General features: G+C 44.7%; 1 long non-coding RNA gene across 2 annotated transcripts in view; it reads left to right on the forward strand.

Moving 5' to 3' along the window:
• Positions 1-6,625: 6,625 nt before the first annotated feature.
• LOC103230714 (uncharacterized) overlaps positions 6,626-20,080 on the forward strand; it is a 56,448-nt gene continuing 42,993 nt past the window's right edge. For both annotated transcript variants that reach the window (XR_012091302.1, XR_012091303.1), the window contains exons 1-2: positions 6,626-6,747; positions 16,839-16,920. This is a non-coding gene — a long non-coding RNA (uncharacterized lncRNA). The remainder of the gene's footprint in view (positions 6,748-16,838; positions 16,921-20,080) is intronic.

The following is a 20,080-nucleotide window of genomic DNA, read 5'->3' on the forward strand; positions in this document are numbered from 1 at the left end:
CTTGACCTCAGACTTCCAAAATCTCCAAGGTGTCAGCTATTTGATTCAATGAATTAATGTGAACCAAAGACAAAGGGCCCCCAAAAGGGAGTTCTGTCCTATGTCGAGTTGGCTACCAATGATTTAGAACTCATTGATGTTGAATATTGTCTCTTTCTTTCTGTGTATATTAAGAAAAGAACATATTTTTCTACTTCATTCTATTAATATGATAAATTATAATATATGAAATCATTTTTATTAATTCTGAATTTGCTTTGTTTTCCTTGGTCTCAAGGTACCAAAAAAAAAAAGCCCAAGGCCAGTACTCAGTGCTTGGACCCTGTGAGCTGAAGTTTATCTGCTCTGGCAGCACAAAAGGCCAAAAAGGGAAGCAATTTACTGATATTTTTATGGTTAGGACTAGTTGGTAATTTTCCAAGATAGATCAACCTGGATAAAATGATGATTTCCTAGAAGGCAAGAAATTCTTGCTTGATAGTATTTTTTGTATGAGAATTCACTGCTCACCACAGGAACTCTTGTGAACAAGAAAAATATTTACTTAGATGAGACCAAGGAGATTATCCAGTTAAAACAAAAAAGGTCAAGGTCTAAGGATTTTTGTCTGGCCAACAGGGCACCATGAAATGCCCAGAGACCTGTCTGTAGGATATGCAGATGAACAGGTTGCAAAGATTCCAATGAAAGAGTCAGAGAACAGAATCCTTCACTGACGAGAGTGGTCCATAAAAGAGTTGTGCCTTCTTTGATCTGGGAATATTTGCTGTCTAATCTGAGAGTTCTACAGAAGCCTTGACTTTGAGGTCAGTGTCATTTGTTTTTATGTTTAGGGTGAGACAAGACCCGGCAAGGCTCCCTGGAGAATAGGGTGTGGCCAGATCAGAGGCACGTTGCCCAATTCCCAACCCTTCCTCCCATAAGAATCAGCATGAGGGAGAGAGAGCCCAGTAGTGAGGAGGGGGGTCTTGGATTGCTGGCCTTCAAGTTACAATGCCACTGCATCAGCAAGGGAAGCAAGAGCAGAGGGGGAACTGAGCCAGATGCTGGGGGAAGAGAGAGCATGGGGATGAAGAGCAGGGAGGAGCCATAGAAGCTGAAATTAGGCCACTGTGGAGGTGGCACGTCTGAGAACACACCTGCTTGGGCCGCGGGGCGGGGGCTATGAGAGACACGTTCTGGGGCTCAGCTCTGCCTTTTTTTTTTGGTGCTACCCAAGCAAAGTAGCATATGGAAGAGATTTGATTTCTCCCCAAATGTTGATGCTAATTTTGAAATCTTTCTATTCTAACAAGACATCAAACTATATAATAGGAGGACACACAGATTGCTCCCCAAGTGACAGCTTTTGAAAGAAAAGCCCACACGTTCTGCGTGATGTTGTTCCAAAAACGAGTGCTAAGTGGGATGAGGTGCCACCTCGGCGCGTCTACCACCTGAGGCTCCAGAGCGGCAGGAGGCTGCTGCCAGGGCTCGCCCCAGAAACCGCACACTTCCTAGGGTTAAATGTCATTCTAGACTAGGAAAAAACACCTCATGGTAGCATCTTCTGCCAGCAGGACTTGAATACAATCTCTCCAGAGAAATCTACCTCTCCAGAGAAATCCCTATAAGGGTGCATAGCAGCCAAACAGCAGTGCAAGAAATGTCCAGCACACTCATCTTCAGAATCTATATGAATTGCACTGTGATTTATCCTAGATGTCGACTTTAATGCACGGGAAAGAGAGGAGTGAAAATCAAGATGGAACTTGTCAAAAGTTTTGTAGTTGAAGAGCCGATCCAGCCTCCCTTCCTCACTCCCTCCCTCTCTTACTTCCTTTTTCCAAGTGCTGACCATTAGGAGACGGCCAACTTTACTGCCAACTTCCAAATTTTAATCCTCTAAAATGCATTTTCTCCTTCAGTTACAAAGGAGCCATCTCAAGGATCAGAAAAAGTCTCCCTGGACTTTGCTCTAATGTATGCAACTGAGGGGCCTGTGTTTGCAAAGCGTAAGATGCCTCCTCAGGCGGCCCTGCCACCCTTCGGGACCAGCCCTCTGGCCCCTGTGTCCAGGCTGAGAGCATGACCACAACGCATGCAAGTACCTCTCCCTGCAGCCCAGCCTCCAGCCCATTCATACCTTTCCGATAATCATCAAACCTTCCCACTGGGGGTTTGTATGGAGAGAACTCTTTCTAACTATTTTTCCCCTCTACTCTCATACCACAGCGATCATCAAACACAGAAGACTTCTGTCACCATACGTGGGTTTTTTTTTTACCACACACTCCAAGCAGAGGACACCAGCTGAGTTCCGACACTACCTACATGGAGATAGTGTCAGATCCCACAGGTTGAGGGCTCAGTCCCCAAGACTGCCCCCGCAAACACACCAGTCGAAAGTCCAGACCTGCGGAACTTCTGACCAATTAGCTTCAAGAGGGGATCATGGGACCCCCCTTCTTTGGGTTTGATTAATTTGCTGGATTGGCTCACAGATCTCAGGGAAACACTTACATTTACCACTTTATAATAAGGGATATTGCAAAGGATACAGATGAAGAGACAAGTAAGGTGAGGTATGGGGGAAGGGGTGCGGAGCTTCCATGCCTTCCTTAAGCACCACCCTCCAAGAACCTCCATGTGTCCAGCTATGCGGAAGTTCCCCACGCCCCGTCCTCTTGGGTTTTTATGGAAACTTCGTGACATCAGCACTGCTCTCCCCAGTGTATAGGGTGGGACCCTCATAGGAGGTCTTAAGATGCACAGTGAGAAAGGCTGGGGAGCATTTGAGTGGGAGGAAGGCAGGAGAAGGTCAGAAGCATGACTGTGAGGACTAACACACCCAACATTATAATAAAAGACTAACGAGGGCTATGGGAGTTATTAACCAGGAAGCACGGACGAAAACCAGTATCTATCATAACACCACGGGGCTACACTTGTATTCACCGCCCTCTGTGGCCAGCTCTGGGAACTTCTCCTTATTAGAAGTGAACCTCTTGACTGAGGTACAGGTATTTAAGATAAGCGCCCTGGGAAGGATGGGAAACCTGAATGTCTGAACTCCAGAAGCTGCCCCAGAAAAGAAACCCTCTCCAGCCTCATCCGCTTTTTGGAGGCCACAGAGACATTCCCAGACCAAAGCAAGCAGGCCAGGGGCTCCTTTTCCACCCCATCCCGGAGGAAGCATCTCTTGATGTTGAGAGTAAGCTTTTTCCTTACCCATATTCTGTATGGAGAAGACACATCTTTCCAGCTTCCATGCATTGCCTAAGCAGCCTTTATAAGCATAAGAATGATTATTACAACCAAGATCACCTCCTTTGTGCCCAGCCCTGTCCTCAGCACTTTCTGTGCTGTATCTACTGAAATCTTTTCACCACCCTGTGAAGTGGTCACTAGGATTCTTGTCATACAGAGGAGGAACCGGGGCTTCAAGAACTTCAATAACATTTGAGATATCATTGTCCAGGGCACAGAAAGCATTTCAAAGCCAAAGCTCCACATGATTACACAATTCAGTCTCCTCAAATCCTGCACAAGCACACCACCCCCAGATAGAACAGGGGAGCTGCCAGCCTCCACAGTCTCCGGGGCTCCTGACTTCCGGAACGCATTCTTGGGCTGTACCGGTGATGTTGTAAGCCACAGAATTGACCTTGGATGAAGAGTGTCCCAGAAGCTCTTCTCTAAGCCACATGGAGTGGCCTTCTCTGTCCTCATCCCTCCTTCTTCCCCCTGTTTGCTTTCTTGTCCCCGGCCTCTGTCCCTGTTCAACTCTGCAGACCTGCTTCTGCACATCTCCAATCCAGCACTCTGTCCCTCGTTCCTGACTTTATATATTTGAGTGCTGTTTTCTAGGTCCTCCTGAAGGCTGTGCATCAGGACAACAGTGGTCCCCTTCTCTGACCCTTGTGTCTGCTCTGTGCCTTGTCTGGCCACCAGCACACCAGCCAAATCTGTCCAGTAGTGCTGAAGCCCGCTTCATGCCACTGAGCGGGACAGCTGCTGACTCCTGGGAAGTGCCTTGTGATTCCCACACATTCACCTCCATGACCATCGTACTTTCCTCCTCCCAACAGTCCTGGGAAACAGGTCCCATTATTCCCATGTATATGGCAAAGAAACAAAAGCTCAGAGAAGCTGAGGAACTTGTCCCTGGTCTCACAGCTCCTGAAGGGCTGCGTGTGTCCTTGCACCCAGGTCTGCTGAGTCCAGTGCTCTTGGTCTTTCTGCTTCCCTGCTTTGCATAAACGCCGGCCCCTTCTCTGAGGCAGGGCAGGGCAGGTAGGAGCACACTCTAGGACAAATTCAAGTAAAAAGACCCCTCAGTAATGACCCTGCAATATGCTCTGGCACTGACAAAGCTGGAAGAGTCCTGGGAACCAGGCAGAGAAGCACTGGAAAGAGGCAAGTTGAAGCTGAGTGCTGAGCGCCCCAAGGGTCAAGGAGTGTTGGAAAACAGTGGTGGGGGTGGGGGGCATGTGCACACTGGATGGAGGGACACGTGCAGACAAGGGACTTGCACAGAGATCAGCATTCGGATTAGACCTTAAAGACGGTAGGGGGCGGGGAGGGTTCTTGAGGAAGGAGATGATGTAAGGAAATGTTGGGAGAGGAAGACTGTGTGGTCAGTTGTATAAACAAGTGCTGCAGAGGGGGAAAGCCTACAGTCCAAGAGCAGCCGGGGAGGAGGAGGTCATTGCAATCATCCGGCCTCTGCCAGGAGGAAGCCTCTTGCCGGGTAGGTGAAGCACTCACAGGTCTTCTCCCTAGTTTACCACATGATCTCTCTGATGCACAAGATAGGAAGGCCATAGCTAGGAGAATGAGAAGCCAAAACGTCTTGCAGTGCACCCCAGGCCAGGGTACACAGCCCATCTCAGTTGCTGGGGTGGGGTGGGGGAAAAAGAGAGTCCCATGGGAGGGGGACCTCACATTGTAGCTCTTTCTGTCTCTGCCAGTTACAGGGAGAAGCTCTGAGGTTTTGCTTCTCTGAGGGTGACCCACATGCCACTGGCATCAGAAAATAGAGGAAAGTCATCAAAACGTACATTCCCAGGCCCAGCTCCAGCACTAATGAATCAAAATTTCTTGTGGATCGTGAGAAGATCCCAGTCATATAATCTTTCTTAAAAAAAAAACCATGATTTTTTAGAGCAATGTTTTTAATCAAGGTTCACCAAAGAAACAGTCAATAGGAGATATATATATAGAGAGAGATGATTGATAGATAGATACCTAGATACACAGACAGATGATAGATAGATAGATAGATAGATAGATAGATAGATAGATAGATAGGTAATAGATGATAGATAGATAGATAATAGATAGCTAGATGATAGGATGATAGATGATATATAGATAGATGATAGATAAATAGATACATAGATGATGGATAGAATGATAGATGATATATACATAGATAAAAAGATAGATGATAGATGATATATAGACAGATGAAAGATAGATGATATATGGATAGATGATAGATAAATAAATAGATACATAGATGATGGATAGAATGATAGATGATATATACATAGATAAAAAGATAGATGATAGATGATATATAGACAGATGAAAGATAGATGATATATAGATAGATGATAGATGCATAGATACATAGATGATAGGATGATAGATTGATTGATAGATAGATAGATAGATAATAGATAGATGCTATAACATCTGTGTGAAGGCTTTTGTGTGGTCATAAGTTTTCAACTTATTTGGGTAAATACCAAGGAGCACGATTGCTGCATCATATGGGAAGAATATGTTTAGTTTTGTAAGAAACCGCCAAACTGTCTTCCAAAGTGGCTGTACCATTTTACATTCCCACCAGCAATGAATGAATTCCTGTTTCTCCACAACCTCACCAGCACTGGGTGTTGTCAGTGTTCTGGATTTTTGCCATTGTTAGGTGTGTAGAATGTGAACTTTTAACAAGCTCTCCAGGCACATCTCACACTTTCTAAGACTGAGAGCCACTCTCCAGAGGTGTATCCACTATCTGAGAAATAGGGAGTGACTTTGCCGAAGAAACTGGAACTTCAGAAAAGCAACCCCAGGATCTCTGGAACTTTGGCTGAGGTTCTAAATCCCAAAGGACCTCAAGATCTGCATTTCATTTTGTTCTGCACGATGTTAATAACCACCAAGTAAAGCCTCAGCCTGGGGGATCAGAAACTCCTGGAATCTACCAGAAAGCTTGTGAAGAGTCCTCAGGTGATGGCAAGGAGTTGTTTCATTTGATTGGTTTTGTTTTTGAAAAGGTTAGGTTCAAACCTCCAAATGTGTATTCCAGCCACCCTCAGTCCATACACAGGATGCTTTCAGCTTTGGTTCCTGTCAGTTATTGCAGGAACATAAAGCAGCCACCATGCATGGCAGCTTCAATCTCAGGCACTCTGTGAGCTTGCCAGAGTCATGATCCCTGGCCCACCCCCAAGGGCCCAGTGACGCACGAATCTTGAGTCAACAGCTTCCAGCACTGAAGAGGCACTGGCCTTGAGCCACCTATCTCCAGCACATGCCCAGCTGCCCCAGGGCTCATGCTTTATCCTTGGAGGGCTTGGCGGCCTCGTGGCCTGCTCTTATTCAGCTTACTGAGCGTGGTGAGTGCCCAGCTTTCCTTTCAAGGGCTGAGCAGAGGCTGGTCCGCCTACAAAGTTAAAGCAACTTTAACTGAACTGTCTTGCAAAGCAGTCCCAGGATCTGTTCATACTCTCTGGACATTAATTGCTCTCTGTGGTGAGTGACCCTTCTCTTTTTTATTATTATTTTATAATTTTATTTTATTTTAACTTTTTTTTTAGAGATGAGGTCTCACTCTGACACCCAGGCGAAGTGCAGTGGAGTGATCACAGCTCACTGCAGCCACCAACTCCTGGGCAATCAAGCGATCCTCCCACTTCAGTGTCGCAAGTAGCTGGAACTACAGACTTGTGTCACCAAGCCCAGATAATTTTTTAAAACATTTTTTTTTTTTTTTTTTTTTGTAGAGACAGGGTCTTGCTTTGTTGCCCAGGCTGGTCTCAAACTCCTGGCTTCAAGCAATCCTCCCACTTCAGCACTGGTTGATGGGAATTGGTGGGATTTAATCTCAGTTTTCTGTTCTCGGTTTGTTCAGTGTGTCATGCACTCATTTCAACACGAATAACTTGCTGCAGCCTCATTCTGCTAGGGCGGTGGAGTCCCGATGCTTCCCCCTGGCTACTCTGAAGAACAAGGCCAAACCAATCCCTCCCTCTCTGTTTGGGTCAGTTTTCATATTATTGAGGACACAGTACACCTCTAGGGGATTGTGGGGTCACTTCAGCAACAAGCCTGGCTCAGCAGATTTAATTTAAGACAAGCCTTAATAGGTACGTCATAGAGGAAAATCTGCCAGACAGACTGAAATCTGGGAAAAAGATCTGTAGGCGAGGCCACTAAGACCCCACTGCAGCCTGGTGAAAGGAGAAACTCATTTCCCCCCACCAGGCCCTAACACAGTCTTTTAGAGTAGAATAGACTCAACAGACATGGGATGCGGGGAACAGAGCTGGAGCCTGGTCCCTGCTGAAAGCAGGCATGCTTTAGTCCCTTCATTCCTTTGGACTTAGACCTTCTATTTTCTCCAAAGAATAGTTGGTGCAGCCAAACTCTAACCCAGGAAGTGTGAACTCCTCTGCCAAATGTGGGAGAGCTGCTTAGGATGACAGTGATGGGCCTGCTGCCTTCATGAAGGATGTCAGTAGGACCCTAAAAGAGTACAGCCCCTAATGGTGGCCGTGAAGCAATCCCAGTGTTTATCTGGACCCTCCTGTAAACCCAGCTGTGTGGCTAGCTCTTCCCGGGTCTGGAAAGCCAGGCTGCAGCTTATGAGACAAAAAGTTTTCTCGTCATGAGAACTATGGTCATGATCATAGTTCAGTTATTCATATATCTTGTGTGACTTTCATTCAAAGTGAAAGCTCAGCCTGTTGTAGGCAGGAAGCATGCAAAGAGAATGGCAGAGACCTAGTGAGTCTGCCTGCTGGGGCTGCCCATCACAGTGGCCCAGGCTGGGTGGAAGGCTGAGAGCCAGGCACTGGCAGGGCTGGTTTCCTCTGAGGCCTCTCGCTGGCTTGGAGATGGCCATCTCCCCACGTGGGCTGTCTTCCTCACGTAGTCTTCCGTGTGTGTGTGTGTGTGTGTGTGTGTGTGTGTGTGTGTGTGTCCTCATCTCTTCTTATAAGGACAGCAGTCGGGTTGGATTAGGCCCACCCTAAAGACCTCATTTTATCTTAATTAGTTCTTTAAAGCCCTTGTCTCCAAACAGTCACAATCTGAGGTGCTGGGGGTTAGGACTTCACCATGTGAGCTTGAGGGGACCCAATTCAGCCCCTAATGCCTCATGAGCTTCTCTCCTTGCTGGTATTTCCACCCCCATCTCTCTCTCACGCTGACCTCTCCAGGACCACAGCAGGGATGGGCAGCGCTGTACTAGGCAGAGAGGGACTGTGTTTGTCGGCCTGAGATCCAGCTTTGGAATGCTGGCCATGGCCTATAGGAAAACTGTTTTCCTCTCAGGAACGTCTTCTTGGGTCCTTGGGGAGCCTCTCCTGATTCCTGGGAACCTCTCACCCCCAGCTCTCTTGATGAGGGTGACGCACCGTTCATGTAGCCACCATCAACTCCCTTTCAGCCCTGGATTCTCAGAGGCTCACATCCACACAGGGCAGCAGGAGGACATTCTCTGAGGAGTGTCGAGGGCAAGACAGGGAGGAGAGCCTGGGCCTGCTCTGTCACATCCTCTCTGCTGTAAACACAGGTGCATCCCTTCCCAGGGTGGACAACTTCCCACCGGCACTCTTGGTCTCACTCCCTCTCCCTCACCCCCGAGATTCCACAGGCCGGGGCAGACCAGTCCCACAAGGGGAAGGACTGGCTGCACACACTCCAGAGAATTCTTGTCTGGGCACGGTGGCTCACACCTGTAATCCCATCATTTTGGGAGGTCAAGGCTGGTGGATCACCTGAGGTCAGGAGTCTGAGACCAGCCTGGCCAATGCGGTGAAACCCTGTCTCTACTAAAACTACAAAAATTAACCAGGTGTGGTGACACACACCTGTAATCCCAGCTACTCGGGAGGCTGAGGCAGGAGAAATGCTTGAACCCAGGATGCAGAGGCTGCAGTGAGCCGAGATTGCACCATTGCACTTCAGCCTGGGTGACAGAGTGAGACTCTGTCTCAAAAAAAAATAAATAGATAAATAAATAAATTCTTCAACTGCCCGAGGATCTCTAGCCTCTTTTCTAGGATGGCACCACCCTGGGTCCAGAGACCTCTGGAGGGGGCTGGCTCCCATCTTTGTAACATGGGGGTGCTGGGTACTTACTGACTTGTGCCTCACGTGAGACTGAGGCAGAATCGCACATGTGGACATAGAGTGTGGAAGAATAGCCAATGGAGGCTTGGGAGGGAAGGAGGGGAGGAGGGTGAGGGGTAAGGGGTTACTCAGTGGGTACAGAGTACATTTGAGTGACAGTTACACTAAAGCCCAGACTTCACCACTGCACAACATATTCATGTGACAAAACTGCACTGCACCCCTTAAATTTATACAAATAAAACATATAAAAATCAAAATAAGTAAATAAATAAACGCACATTATCAGGGTAGAAGTGGGGTGGGCAGGGAAACTGGGCTCGGCAATCACTCTCTGTGGGCTGATAGGAGAGAGTAGCTTTTTCCTCCTAAACACGGGACTCTGGGACCAGGCAAGCCAGCACCGTGGGCTCAGGGCTCTGTGGTCTGAAGACCTTCACTCCCATAGGCTTGGTGAACCGAACCATGCTTTTCTATGGCATGTACTCAATCCTATTCAAGGACAGACCAGTTAAGGCAGCAAAACATCATCACATTATGGACTGGGCACAGTGGCTCACGCCTGGAATCCCAGCCCTTTGGGAAGCCGAGGTGGGTGGATTACTTGAGGCCACGAGTTCAAGACTAGCCTGGCCAACATGGTGAAACCCCATCCCTACTAAAATTACAAAAATTAGCTGGGCTTGGTGGTGCATGCCTGTAATCACAGCTACTTGAGAGGCTGAGGCAGGAGAATCACTTGAACCCAGGAGAAAGAGGTGGCAGTGAGCCGAGATTGTGCCTCTGCACTCCAGCCTGGGCAACAGAGCGAGACTCCATCTCAAAAAAATAAAATAAAATAATCACATTATGTTTTAATATGATTAATAATAATCACATAAAATGTTTATAAATACACAAAGTTCAAAGGAAAAACATAGGCCTGCAGGCAGGAGAGAGCACATGTGAAGGAGTATGGAAGAGGAGTGGGCACCCCAGCCCACAGGAGGGCAGAGGGAGCTTGGAGGCGGCCAGGCGAGTCCACACTCAGGAGGCTGTGTTTTATCCGCGGGTGACCTTCTTCCAAGGATTGTGAATCTGTTCTGACATTGCCTTAACATACTAAATCAAATGCTCCCTCTCTAAATCATGGAGTTAAACCTTCCTCAGCTTACGTCATCGTTCCTGATATTTGAAGCTAAAGATCCCTTTTGGGCTTGTCTGTTCTTTTATGGAGGACATGCTATATGTCTTTTCTAATCCCAGAAAACTTGGATCCTTTTTCCTTGATTAGAATCCCTGGCTTTCCTTTTTCTCTCCCTCTGTGGATGGATGCACCAAGCAGCAGAAGTCCCAGAGCCTCCACATTGCTCGCAGCTCGCTGGGTGCCTCTCACCAGACGGGCTTTCTCCAGTCGTTCTCACTTACCTGACTGTGCTCTGGTGTGGAAGGGAAGGAGTGAAGAGTGAAGAGACGGCCAGCCTTTGAATCCTGGTCATGCCTTTAGTCATGCCTTTTCCTTTGGGGGGCTGGACTTGAATAAGCTCAAGTTACCATTTCCTCAGTTGGTGGCACAAAAGCATCATCTGCTCAGATGAGGCTGGCTTTTGTGTGCAGACACTCATTCTCCTCTGTGCCCTTTATCCCTGCCCCCAGTCCCACCTTCCCATCATCACACTCTCTTACTATGGATCAGCACCCTCCCGCCCTCCCCCAATGCCTGTCTGTGTGTAAGTGTGCATGCACGTGTGGCTACCAAATGTGTAGTATGGCTTTGTATATATTTGATTTACATAAATAATTTACTGTCGGCCTCATTATTTAACTTTCTTCCTTCAGCATTATGTTTCTGAGTTCTGTCAATGTTGAAACACTGATATTTAGTTCATTCCTTTTATCTCCCCCAAAGTCATTTAGATCGAGGAAGTCCCTTGTCCTCACTCTTAGGGGCTGGTGCCAGGGAGGACAGCATCTAGGCAGAGTCATGAGAGAAGGGAGGTCCTTGCTGAGAGAGAGGACAGCACGAATGAGGGACTGGGTGTGTCACCAACAAGGTGCAATCAGAAGAAAAATACTCAAATTACAGCAGGCAAGATTGAGATCACCTGTAAGAGGAAAACCTTCCTGGCATCCAGGTTCACTGAATTCTGGACTTGATGGAAGCCGTAACGGGCCTCTGTCTCACTGCCTTTAAACAAAGAGCAGTCTTTTTTGCAAGCAGACTAACCAAATGGCTTTCCTATTCCCTTGTTTTCTGATTATTGAATGTTCCATGCACAGCAAGAGAACTTGCTGTCTAGGGCAGCAAGGTCTAGGGCAAAGGGATGGGAATGGTGGAGTACACCCAGGTTTCCCTGGTGTTTCTGAGAGCCCAGGAAGTCTCCTCTGGGAGCATCAGCCAGGGTGCCCTTCTGAGCTCACGAGGTGCTCACCACACTATTTAAGACAGTAGTCTTAAGAGACACTGTCTCTGACACACTGACTGTACTCTCAAGATACAATGTATAATCACTGAATAAACGTTGGATATACTCTACCTTCCAATCCATTTCTAAAGCCTAGCAGTATTAGCCAATATTCGCATTACCCTTGGGCTACTTATTTATTCATTCATTCAGCAAAGGTTTACTGGGTTTGTGCCAAGCCAGGAACTGTGCCATAAGCTCAATGGATAGATAGAAGCTGTCCCTGCTCTCAGATGATTTACATACGATAAAGAAATCAGGCAATTACCTGTGTCAATGAAATACGGTAAGCTAAGTCAAGGGAGAGAGGAAATTCTGTGGTGTGTTGAGTGCTGATGTTTTGGAGGGGGTCAGGGATGGCATCGATTCTGGCAGGGTGACATCCAAGCTGAAATGAGAAACAATAATCAGGTTAAACAAAAGGAGACAGAAGAGCAAGGATCCCAGGCAGCAGGAACAACTGATGGGAAGGCTTGGAAGCAAGGGAGGTGGCGAGGATGGCAACAAAGAAGAGAACGTCTCCCAGCGCCTAGGGATGCTGCTGGAGAGTGAGGACAGAAGAGACCAGGGCCAGATCCTAAGCTGTCTCAAGCATAGCATTCTATCCAAGGGCAATGAGAAGCTGTTGAAATGTTTTCTGCAAGAAAATGACATCATGATCAGATATGTGTATTTGCTGCTATTGGGAGAAGATATTGGAGAAGGGCAAAGACAGGAGAGCAGTTAGGGAGCTGTTTCAATAAACTAGACCCAGGTCTAGTCTATGCCAGGCCCTGCACAGGTACCAGAAATAAAACAGTGAGCAGAAAGGGAAAGACTTCTGTTTTCGTGGAGCTTACGATTCAAAGGGGGATCCAAAAATCAGGTGACCACAACAGTGAATGTGTAGTTACAAACAGAGGTCGGTTTTCTAATGGAGAAGGATAGGATTCTTTGACAGCATTTAGCAAAGGAACCTGCAATGAGAAGTAACAGTGACATGGACTGGGGTCATTCTGAAGGGAGAAAGAAGTGAAGAATGTCCTAGATACTTGGGTGTGGAAGGGGAAGGAGGGAGGAGTGAAGGGAGAGGACATTTTCTGGCTGAAGTAGCTGGGAGGATGGTGGTTTTATTCTGAGCAAGAGCAGATCTCAGATCACAGGAGGCAGAGCTGACTCCAGTGATGGGCACGTGGGGTGTAAGCACCCACGGCCATCCAGAAAGAGCTGTCCAGCTGGCAGGTCAGCATAGTTCCACAGGTCAGTAGAAGGGGATGAGGTGTTGTCAGTTCACAGGTGGAAATAAAGCCTTGCGGCTTGATGAAGTTGCTCAGCAAAGAGTAGGAAAGAGCAGAAGAGAGACAAGAAGAGTTCCTACCACTGAGCCCTGGGAACATAGCACTTACGGGATAAATGGAGTACAAAGGAGGGCCTCTCCACAGGAGAGGAAAAGCAGGGAGAGGAGAGGAAGAGAACCCGGATAATTGGTTGTCAAAAAAGGGTGGAGGTGGGAGCATTCCAAGAAGTGAGAGGAATACTGATTCAAATGTTTCCAGAAGAAAAGTCAGACTAGGACCATGAAGTAAGCCAGGTAAGCCAAGAAGGACAGAGGCCTTGTTTGAGCACCATTGAAACTCAGGGCTTCCAACAGGTCTGGCACATTCCAGGCCATTAATCCAACTTAGTCGCTGCCCAAATTTCTGAAAGAAAAATGCAGACCTGGGTGAGAGCAATTGGAACAGAGCGGTGGGGTGAATATCAAAGAGCCACGAGTTAATTGGTGAGAAAGCAGAGATGCCCGGTGTAGACCCCGCTTTCAAGCGGTTTGGCTGTGAATCTGGAAAGAGACAACAGTAGGGAGGACTGATTTAAAGACCACCCAGAACCAGGATGTGGAAGCACATTCTGGGGGTGAGGCCTGGAGGACAGCATAGTTGAGATGTAACTTTGAATCCAGCTGCTACTCACTTATTGGACAACCTAGGTGAAAACCTCTCTAAGCTTCTGCCTCCTCATATATGAAATGAACATAATGCTAGAACATTTCTTATAGGTTGGAAGAACTAAATGTGTAAATAGTAGAAAACACTTAGCTACTGATACTATTACTGTTTTTTACATTGTTGTGGTTATATGGTGATCAAATAGTTGTGAATGTGCTCTGAAGACTCTACTATCCAAATGTAATAATCCACATAGAAACTGAGTTGTATTACCTTGAACATTCATAGAACATTCGCACATTGATAAAAAGGTGTGTGTGTGGTGGGGGGTCAGTAACTGCTATTTGGTACCTACTTAATCACTCTGCTGTACTTTCACTTTTTCTCTCTCTCTTTCTCTCTCTTATTTATTTATTTATTTTTTTAGAGATGGGGGTCTCACTATGCTGTTCAGGCTGGTGTCAAACTCCTGGCCTCAAGCAATCCTCCCACCTCAGTCTCCCAAAGTGCTAGGATTATGAGTGTGAGCCACTGTGCCTGGGCACCTTCACTTTTTATGGGACCAGTGGTGGCAGATCCTGGGATGTTGAACAAAACATAAAACAAAACAATAGAGGTTTCCTTCATGGCTGGAAGAACCTGAAATTGTCAGGACCATGCAGTTCTGACTCTGCTCTTCAATTATAAGAAGTTGAATGATCAATGTCAGGGACCTTAACTTCCGAACTTTTCCTCCAAGCAAGCAGTAAGTATTCAAAAATTACAGAGTAAGAAAATCATCCTTTCTTAACATTTATCAACAGATTTTTACTGAGCATCAAGAAGGTACCAAATATCATACTCAAAACTCTTTTAACATAGTGATTTTAAAAGATGATAAAATTGATGAGCCCAAAATACCAATCAACACCAAAGACTTAGCTGGACAATCAAAGTACTCCAGAGCTGCTGGTGGATTCAAAGTACAAGAGCAAATGGCAAATAACAGCCTGGATGTCTGGAGGCATGTATTCCAACCCTATTAATGGGCTCATACATCCATTCATTTGAGTGTTCATTCAATATATATTCACTAACCACCTATCTTGTGGAAGGTGCTAAGTGCTGGGTGTCCAAGAACAAATAGGAATTAGGTCCTGCCTTCAATAGATCTATATCCTAACAAAGAATTTTGCAATTATTAATCGTTCTTCTCAGTATTAGCTGGGTGAGTCCCAGACAAGTCAAACTCTGAGAATATCTACTTCTTTAAAATGAAGAGTTTAACTAGATAGAACATCTCCAAGGCCAATTCAAGTTCAAAGCCATATGCATGTGTATTTTCTTTGTAATGAAAAAAAAATTAGGAAGTCTGTATTTTGAGCCCATTATCAGATATTGTTAAAAGGGTCTTAAGCCCTATGGATGTAAGATTTTGGCAGCAAACACAGAGGCTGATCACCAAGGCCCAGCATGCTGGGCTGAACAGTTTGCCTTCTTGTGTTCTTCCAGTTGTGGCAGAGATTTGTCAGTGGTATTTCTTCTCATTATTACACAATGAGGCAAGAATCAGGGTTTCAAGATCCCTGAAAAACAATTTCAACCTCTATAAAGCTTTACTGATGGCCAAAGGCTGATCCCAGAGCTGAATGAGTGGAGCTTGTATTCATTTTTCTCTTATCCTCTACAATACTCAAAAACAGGAAACTGTGCTATCATTACAGAAAGGGACAATTGAGTGTAGAATAGTAATTGATAAAACCTCACTTCTGTGGGCCCCAGGAATCCCCAAGAGGCTTGTTTTTAGTTTACTTTAGAATTACCTATGAAAGGAAAGTTTTGCTAAACAAGTAGTAAGGCAAAAATACTACAAGGTTAAGGTTTACTTAATTAGGAGACAGTGTTTTATAGGTTCTTCAGCTTACTTTGTTTTTTTAAAAAATACATTTTTAGAGACAGTGTCTTGCTCTGTAGCCCAGGCTGGAGTGCAGTGGCATGATAATGGCTCACTGCAGCCTTCAATTCCTGAGCTCAAGTGATTCTCCTGTCTCAGCCTCCCAAAGTGCTGGGATTACAGGCATAAGCCACCAAGCCCAGCCAGCTTTTTGCTCTGAGTAGTTAATACTTTTGGAGTCCAGTGGTTGCCATTGAAATGCACTTCTCTGATCAGGCAAAGTTCAGGTGGAGAAATCCTTCATGAGCAGTTTGTATTGTCAGGATGAGTTACAAGTTCCTAGCTATCAGCATGTTTGTTCCTCAGGCTCAACTCTGTGTGTAATGTTTCAATACCCGCATCATTTCTGTCTTCCCATCTGCCTTGCGATTCTGATTTAGTCATCTGTTCAGTTGCCTCTTGATTCCCAAAACCACCTGCTTTTCTTACATTTTTTTAAACCAAGAGACTCAAATTTTGAGAGCAATTTCAGATTGACAGAAAAACTGAACAGAAAATACAAAGTCCTGTTTACTTTCTTCCTCCCCACCTTTCGCCATTATTCACATCTTGCATTAGTGTGGTGCATTTGTTACAATTGGTGAGCCAATGTCGATACAATTTTAGGGCTCACTCTGTGTGGTACACTGTACAAATTGTGACAAATGTGTAATGACATGTATCTGCTATTCTAGTGTCATGCAGAGTAGTTTCATACCCTAAGAATCCTCCATGCTCTGCCTGTTCATCGCTCCCTCCCCTGCCTAAGCCTCTGGCAGCCACTGATCTTTGTACTGTCTCCATGGTTGTGCCTTTTCCAGAATGTCATACAGTTGGAATCATACAGGACGTAGCCTTTTCAGATTGGCTTCTTTCACTGGTACTATGCGTTTAACATTCTTCCAAGTCTTTTCGTGGCTGAATAGTTCATTTATTTTTATCATAAATAGTATTTCATTGTGTGAATGTACCACAGTTTGTTTATCCATTTACCTACTACAGGACATCTTGGTGGCTCCCAGGTTTGGCAATTGTGAAGAAAAACACCATAAACATTCATGTGTAGTTTTCTGTGAGGACATAAATTTTCAATTCATTTGGGTTTATTCCTAGGAGTGCAATTGCTGGATCATATGGTAACTGCTTACTTTTAAAAGAAACCACAAAATTATACTCTAAAGTGACTGTTTTATGTTATGTTCCCACCAGTAATGAATGAACGTTCCTGTTGCTCCACATTCTCATCAGCATTTGGTGTTGTCAGTGTTTTGGATTTGGGCCATTCTAATAGGTACGTAGTAGTCTCTCATTGTTTTATTTGCAACTCCCTAATGACAGATGATGTGGAGCATCTTCTCATATATTTATTTGCCATCTGTGTACCTTCTTTGGTGAGGTGTCTGTTTGAGTCTTTTGCCCATTCTTAAATTGAGATTGTCCATTTTTTTATCGTTGAGTTTTAGGAGTTCTGTGTCTATTTTGGATACCAGACCATTATCAGCTTTGTGTTTTGCAAATATTTTTCCCCATCTTGTGAATTGTTTTATTTTTTTAACACTATCTCTCACAGAGCTGAAATATTTAATTTTAGTAAAATCCAACTTACCAATGTTCTGTGTTATGAATGGTACTTTTACTGTTGTGTCTAAAAAGTGATTGCCAAACCCAAAGTCACCTACATTTTCTCCTGTGTCATCTTATAGGAGTTTTATGGTTTTTTGATTTACATTTAGGCCTATGGTTCATTTTGAGTTAATTTTTTGTGAAAACTGAAAGATCCGTGTCCAGATTCATTGATTTGCATGTGACTATCCAGTTGTTCCAGCACCGTGTATTGAAAAGATTCTCTGTTGAATTTCCTTTGCTCCTTTGTCAAAGGTCAGTTGTTTATCTTTGTGTGGGTCTATTTCTGGGCTCTTTTTTCTGTTCCACTGATCAGTTTATTTCTGTGTGAATGCACACTGCTGTGATTATGGTGGCCTTAGAGTCAGTCCTCCAACTTCAGGTCTTCTGCCTCTTCATATACACTTTAGAATCAGTTTTTCAATATCCACAAAATAACTTTCTGTAATTTGGGTTGAGATTATATTGAATACATAGACCTAATTGGAAAGAACTGACATCTTGATAATATTGAGTTAGCCTGTTAGGGGCTGACTTATGTCCCCCCACCTTCAAAATTCATGTATTGATATCCCAGTAGCTCAGAATGTAAATATGTTTGGAGATAGGACAGTTAAAGATAAGACCTTAAAGTTAAAATAGAGCTATTTAAAGAGGTAGTTAAGTTGAAATGTACCCTAACCTAATCTGCTAGTGTTTTTATAAGAAAAGGAGATAAAGGCACAAGGAAAGAGACAGCAGAGATGCACATGCACAGAGAAGAAAACCATGTGAGGACACAGGAAGGAGATAGCCATGTGCAAGCCAAGGAAAGGGACCTCAGGAGAAGCTAATCCTGCCAACAAGTTTTTTTCCTTTCTTAAGACAGGGTCTCACCTTTTTCCCCCAGTTGGAGTGCAGTGGTGTGATCACAGCTCACTGTAGCCTTGACCTCCCAGGCTCAATCTATCCTCCCACCTCAGCCTCCTAACAAGCTGGCACTACAGGAGCACTTCACCACACCCAGCTAATTTTTCCATTTGTTTTTGTAGAGACAGGTCTCACTTTGTTGCCCAGGCTGGTCTCAAACTCCTGTGATCCTCCCACCTTAGCCTCCCAAAGTGCTAGGATTACAGGCATGAGCCACAGTGCCTGGCTTGCCATCACCTTGATCTTGGACTTCCAGCCTCCAGAACTGTGAAATGATACATTTCTGTTATTTAAGCCACCCAATTTGTGGTATTCTGTTACAGCAGCCATAACAAACTAAAACAGTCTCTTTCCACGTTGTGTGAACTATCTGTCCACTTACTTAGATTTCCTTAGGTTTATTTCATCAGTTTTCTTATTTTCTTATACAGATCTTGTACATAGTTTGTTAGATGTGTACCTACATATTTCTTTTTCTTCTAGTTCTTATGTAAGTTACATTTTGTGTTTAGTTTTAAATTTCAAGTGTTCATTGCTGGCATATATATAAAAAAATAACTGACTTTTGTATACTAACCTTGCATCCTGCAACTTTGCTATAATTCCTATTATAGGAGTTTTGGGTAATTATTGTCATTTGTGAACAAAGAAAATTTTGTTTCTTCCTTACCAAACCACATACCTTTTATTTCCTTTTCTTGTCATATTGCATTAAGTAGGACTTCTAGTATTACTTTAAATGGGAGTGACAAGAGGGGATGTCCTTGCTGTTTTTGATCTTAGTGGGAAAGCATCTAGTTTCTCACCGTTAAGTTTGATGTTAGCAGTGTATTGTTTATAGATGTTCTCCATGAAGTTGAAGAAGTTCCCCTCTATTCCTAGTCTGCTGGGAGTTGTTTATGTTTTGTTTTATCATGAATGGATATTTGTCAAATATTGTTCTGCATCTGTTGATATTATCATATGATTTTTCTTCTTTGGCCTATTGATGTGTTGGATTATGTTATGAGCTAAATGTGTGTGTCCCCTCAAAATTCATAGATTGAAGCCTTAACCACTGGTGTGACTGTATTTGGAGATAGGGCCTCTAAGAAAGTAATTACTGTTAAATAAAATCAGAAGGGTCTCTGATCTGATAGGACTAGTGTTCCTGTAAGAAGAGACATCAGAAAGCATGCCCTCTCTTTCTCCATGCACACACACTGAGGAATGTGAGGACATAGGAAGAAAGTGGCCACCTACAAGTCAAGAAGAGAGCCCTCACCAAAAACCCAACTTGATCTCGGACTCCTCAAGCTTCAGAGTTGTGAGAAAATAAATCTCTATTGTTTAGGCCACCCAGTTGTGGCATTTTAGCAGCTAGAGCAGACAGATTACATTAATTGACTTTCAAGTGTTGAACCAGCCTTGCATACCTGGAAATATATCCCACTTGGTTGTGGTGTGAATAATTATCTTCATTCATTGTTGAATTCAATTTGCTGATCTTTTGTTGAAGATTTCTAATTTTTACCTTTTATTCTTTTGTTTTTTGTTTGTTTGCTTGCTTTGTTTTGTTTTTGAGACAGGGTCTCACTCTGTCGCTCAGGTTGGAGTGCAGTGTTGTGAACATGGCTCGCTGCCTTGATTTCCTGGGCTCAAGTGATCCTCCTGCCTCAGCCTCCCGAATAGACGGGACTATGGGCATGCACCACCGTGCCCAGTTATTTTTTTCTATTTTCCATAGAGACAGGGTCCCACTGTGTTGCCCAGGCTGATATCAAACTCCTTGACCTCATGTTATCTTCCTGTCCTAACCTCCCAAAGTGCTGAGATTACCAGAGTGAGCCACCATGCTTAACCTGTTGGGGATTTCTGCATCTGGGTTTGTGAGAGATATTGGTTGGTAATTTTCCTTTCTGGTAATGTCTGTGTCTGGT

The sequence above is a fragment of the Chlorocebus sabaeus genome, chromosome 25 (assembly GCF_047675955.1).
Source record: "Chlorocebus sabaeus isolate Y175 chromosome 25, mChlSab1.0.hap1, whole genome shotgun sequence".
In the NCBI taxonomy this organism is placed as follows: domain Eukaryota; kingdom Metazoa; phylum Chordata; class Mammalia; order Primates; family Cercopithecidae; genus Chlorocebus; species Chlorocebus sabaeus.